Source organism: Grammomys surdaster, unplaced genomic scaffold (genome assembly GCF_004785775.1).
Source record: "Grammomys surdaster isolate TR1022 unplaced genomic scaffold, NIH_TR_1.0 126246, whole genome shotgun sequence".
NCBI lineage: Eukaryota > Metazoa > Chordata > Mammalia > Rodentia > Muridae > Grammomys > Grammomys surdaster.
In genome coordinates this window covers 4,012-9,290 of record NW_021621046.1, presented here as the reverse complement: position 1 = coordinate 9,290, position 5,279 = coordinate 4,012, and the positions used below count along the sequence as shown (strand labels likewise).

General features: G+C 30.2%; 1 pseudogene; it reads right to left on the bottom strand.

Moving 5' to 3' along the window:
- Positions 1–609: 609 nt before the first annotated feature.
- On the bottom strand, positions 610–1,428 carry LOC114613552 (annotated as a pseudogene).
- Positions 1,429–5,279: the final 3,851 nt, after the last annotated feature.

Here is a 5,279-nt window from a genome sequence, read left to right as displayed (position 1 = left end):
AAAATTTCTCCTTTTTCATGAATTTTTTGATAACTCTTTTGTTTGATTTTTCCACAGTGTCTTCTGTTTTATGAATTTTTTGCCAAGTAAATGTTCAATTTTATCCAGAAAAACTGTTTTAAATCGCATTCCTTTACAAATCAAATGGTATCCTTATCAATTTTCTATTTTTTATGATTTTTCAATACAAATATCTCCATGTTCATGACTTTCTTTGGTTTCTCTTCCGTTTGATTATAGTTTATTATTGGCTTTGTAATTTTACTTAAAGTTTTCAATATTTTTCCTGAATTTTTCACTAGCTTTTTCCACAGTGTTTTCAATTTTATGAATTTTTGGGCATGTAAATGTTCAATTTTATCAGGAAAAACTGTTTTAAATCACATTCCTTCACAAATCAAATGGTCTCCTCATTAATTTTCTATTTTTAAGAATTTTAAATGAAAATTTCTCCTTTTTTCATAAATTTCTTTGGTATTTGTTTTAAGTGATTTTACCTTTATTTCTTATTTCCTTCACTTTAAGCCAATCATTAAATTTCACAGTGATTTCTGGGGTGGGGTAGAAGGAAGGCATCATTCCGAATGATGGAGGCCAGCCCGGTTGGCCTCACTGGGGAAGCTGGAGGAGCAGGGACTGACCTGCAGGCAGGTAGGTGATGTTCCGAGAGTGGGAGAGCTGGTAGGCAATGTCCTCGGCAGCTTCCAGCTTCCGCAGCTCCATCATGCTGTCCCCGGCGGTGGCCAGCGAGTTGGCGATCAGCTCAGCTGCCTTGGAGTCACCCTCAGCAGAGATGATGGCTGCCTTCTTCTGCTGCTCAGCCTTTTCCACCACGAATCTGGCTCTCTCTGCTTCCTGCTGAGCCACCTGCTTGGCTTCTACTGCCTCTGGGATCTCCTTCCCGAAGGTCAGATGTGTCAGGGACACGTCATCCAGGATGAGCCCAAATGTTGCTGCTCGCTCTGTGAGGTCATCGCTCACCTGCCTGGAGACCAGCTCTCGCTGGGTAATCAATTCTCCAGCATCAAACCGAGCCACCACGGACTTGAGGATCTCTGTGGTGATAGACAGCAGCACCCGCTCATCACAGTCCTCGCAGATGCTGGTGTAGGTACGAAGGAGCTGGCTGGCCTCTGGCCGGAAGAGGAATCGCAGTGTGATGTTGACGTTCTGTAGGTCTTTGGTACCAGTGATGACCGGGACATTCCATGGTCGTGAGCGGCAGTCTAAGATAATTGGTTTCTGTACCCAAGGGATGAGAAAGTGAGTCCCTTCCCCTCCCACAATGTCCTGTATGCCACGGAATCGGTCAAAGATGACAGCTCTGTGTCCAGCATCCACACTGTATAGAGCAGAGTTCACCACGCCTCCTGCAACTGCTAAAGCCAGGCCGAACTTTCCGATGGACTCAAACACTTTGGCAGCCATGACTCCTTCTGTTGCTTCCACTCACACCTGATTTCACTCTGACCTCCACATGAATTCCCCAGCTTGATATTTCTTTTGTTTGATTTTTCCACAGTGTTTTCAATTTTTGCCAATTAAATGTTCAATTTTGTCAGGAAAAACTGTTTTAAATCACATTCCTTTACAAATCAAATGTTCTCCTTATCAATTTTCTATTTTTTATGAATTTTAAAAGCAAATTTCTCCTTGTTCATTACTTTCTTTGATTTCTCTTCAGTTTGATTATAGTTTATCATTGGGGTTTTAATTTTTCTTCACGTTTTCAGTATCTTTCCTGAATTTTTCACTAGCTTTTTCCACAGTGTTTTCAATTTTATGAATTTTTTGCCTAGTAAATGTTGAATTTTGTCAGGAAAAACTGTTTTAAGTCACATTCCTTTATTAATCAAATGGTCTCCCTATCAATTTTCTATCTTTTCTGAATTTTAAATCAAAATTCCTCCTTTTTCATAAATATCTTTGATGTCTCTTTTGTTTAATTTTTCCACAGTGTTTTCAGTTTTATGAATTTCTAGCTAAGTAAATGTTCAATTATATCAGGAAAAACTGTTTTAAATCACATGGTTTTACAAATCATAATGGTTTCCTTATCTATTTACTATTTTTTATGATTTTTAAGTGCAAATTTCTCCTTTTTTAAAAGTCTCTTTGATATGTCTTTTGTTTGACTTTTCCACAGTGTTTTCAATTTTATGAATTTTTTGCCAAGGAAATGTTCAACTTTATCAGGAGAAACTGTTTTAAGTCACATTCCTTTACAAATCTAATGGTCTCCTTATCAATTTTCTATTTTTTATGAATTTCAACACAAATTTCTCCTTTTTCATAATTTTCTTTGATTTCTCTTCTGTATGATTATAGTTTATTATTGGCTTTGTAATTTTTCTTCAAGCTTTCACTATTTTTCCTGAGATTTTAACTAACTTTTTCCACACTGTTTTCAGTTTAATGAATTTCTTGCAAAGTAAATGTTCAATTTTAGCAGGAAAAACTGTTTTAAATCACATTCCTTTACAAATCCAATGGTATCCTTATCAATTTTCTATTTTTTAGGAATTTTAAATGCAAGTTTCTCCTTGTTCATAACTTTCTTTGACTTCTCTTCCGTTTGATTATAGTTTATCATTAGCTTTTTAATTTTTCTTCAAGTTTTCAATATTTTACCTGAATTTTTCACTAGCTTTTTCCACAGTGTTTTCAGTTTTATGAATTTTTTGCCAAGTAAATGTTCAATTTTATCAGGAAAAACTGTTTTAAATCACATTCCTTTAAATCAAATGGTCTCCTTATTTATTTTCTATTTTTCATGAATTATAAATGAAAATTTCTCCTTTTTGATAAATTTCTTTGATATCTTTTTTGTTTGATTTTTCCACAGTGTTTTCAATTTTATGAATTTTTTGCCAAGTAAATGTTCAAATTTATCAGGAAAAACTGATTTAAATCACATTCCTTTACAAATCAAATGGTATCCTAATCAATTTTCTATTCTTTATGAATTTTAAAAGCAAATTTCTCTTATTCGTAACTTTCTTTGATTTTTCTTCCATTTGATTATAGTTTATTATTGGCTTTTTAATTTTTCTTCCAGTTTTCACTATTTTTCCTGAATTTTTCACTAGCTTTTTCCACAGTGTTTTCAATTTTATGAATTTTTTGCCATGTAAATATTCAATTTTATGAGGAAAAACTGTCTTAAATCACATTCCATTACAAATCAAATGGTCTCCTTATCAATTTCCATTTTTTATGAATTTTAAATCAAAATTTCTCCTTTTTCATAAATTTCTTTGATAACTCTTTTGTTTGATTTTTCCACAGTTTTTTCAAATTTATGAATTTTTTGCCAAGTAAATGTTCAATTTTATCTGGGAAAACTATTTTAAATCACATTCCAATACAAATCAAATGGTCTCCTTATCAATTTTAAATCTTTTATGAGTGTTCAATACAAATTTCTCTGTGTTCATTACTTTCTTTTATTACTCTTCCGTTAGATTATAGTTTATTATTAGCTATTTTATTTTTCTTCAAGTTTTCACTAGTTTTCCTGAATTTTTCACTAGCTTTCTACACTGTGTTTACATTTTATGAATTTTTTGACAACTAAATGTTCAATTTTAGCAGAAAAAAATGTTTTAAATAATATTACTTTAAAAATCAAATGGTCTCCTTATCAATTTTCTATTTGTTATGAATTTTAATTGAAAATTTTTCCTTTTGGATAAATTTCTTTGATATCTCTTTTGTTTGATTTTTCCACAGTGTTTTCAATTTTATGAATTTTTTGCCAAGTAAATGTTCAATTTTATGAGGAAAAACTGTTTTAAATCACATTCTTTTACAAATCAAATGGTATCCTTATCAATTTTCTATTTTTTATGAATTTTAAATGCAAGTTTTTCCTTGTTCATAGCTTTCTTTGGTTTCTCTTCCATTTGATTGTAATTTTCTATTGACTGTGTAATATTTCTTCAAGTTTTCACTATTTTTCCTGAATTTTTCTCTAGCTTTTTCTACAGTGTTTTCAATTTTATGAATTTTTTGCCAAGTAAATATTGACTTTTATCAGGAGAAACTGTTTGAAATCACATTCCTTTACAAATCAAATGGTCTCCTCATCAATTTTCTATTTTTTTATGATTTTCAATACAAATTTCTCCATTTTCATAAATTTCTTTGATATCTCTTTTTTTATTTTTCCACAGTGTTTTCAATTTTATGAATTTTTTGCCAAGTAAATGTTCAATATTATCAGGTAAAAGTATTTCATATCTCATTCCTGTTCAAATCAAATTGTCTCTTTATCAACTTTCTATTTTTTATGAATTTTTAATGCAAATTTCTATTTGTTCATAACTTTCTTTGATTTCTCTTCCCTTTGATTATAGTTTATCATTGGCTTTGTAATTTTTTTTCAAGTTTTCACCATTTATTCCTGAATATTTCACTAGCGTTTTCCACAGTGTTTTCAATTTTATGAATATTTTGCAAATTAAATATTTAATTTTATCAGGAAAAACGGTATTAAATTACATTCCTTTACAAATCAAATGTTCTCCTCATCAATTTTCTATTTTTTTGATTTTAAGTGCAAATATCTCCTTTTTCATATATTTCTTTGATATCTCTTTTGTTTGACTTTTCCACAGTGTTTTCAATTTTATGAATTTTTTGCCAAGTAAATGTTCAATTTTATCTGTAAAATCTGTTTTAAATCACATTCCTTTACAAATCAAATGTTCTCCTTATCAATATTGTATTTTTTATGAATTTTTAATACAAATTTCTCCTGTTTCGTGATTTACTTTGATTCCTCTTCCGATGATTATAGTTTATTATTGACTGTGTAATATTTCTTCAATTTGTCACTATTTTTCCTGAATTTTTCACTAGCGTTTTCTACAGTGTTTTCAATTTTATGAATTTTTTGCCAAGTAATTGTTTAATTTTATCAGGAAAAACTGTTTTAAATAACATTCCATTACAAATCAAATGTTCCCCTTAACAATTTTCCATTTTTATGAATTTTAAGTGCAAATTTCTCCTTTTTTGAAAATTTTTTTGATGTCTCTTTCGTTTGATTTTTCCACAGTGTTTTCAATTTTATGAATTTTTTGCCAAGTAAATGTTGAATTTTATCAGGAAATACTGTTTTAAATCACATTCCTTTACAAATCAAATATTCTCCTTATCAATTTTCCATTTTTTATGAATTTTAAATGAAATTACTCCTTTTTCATGAAGTTCTTTCATATCTCTTTTGTATAATTTTTCCAAAGTGTTTTCAGTTTTATGAATTTTTTCCAAGT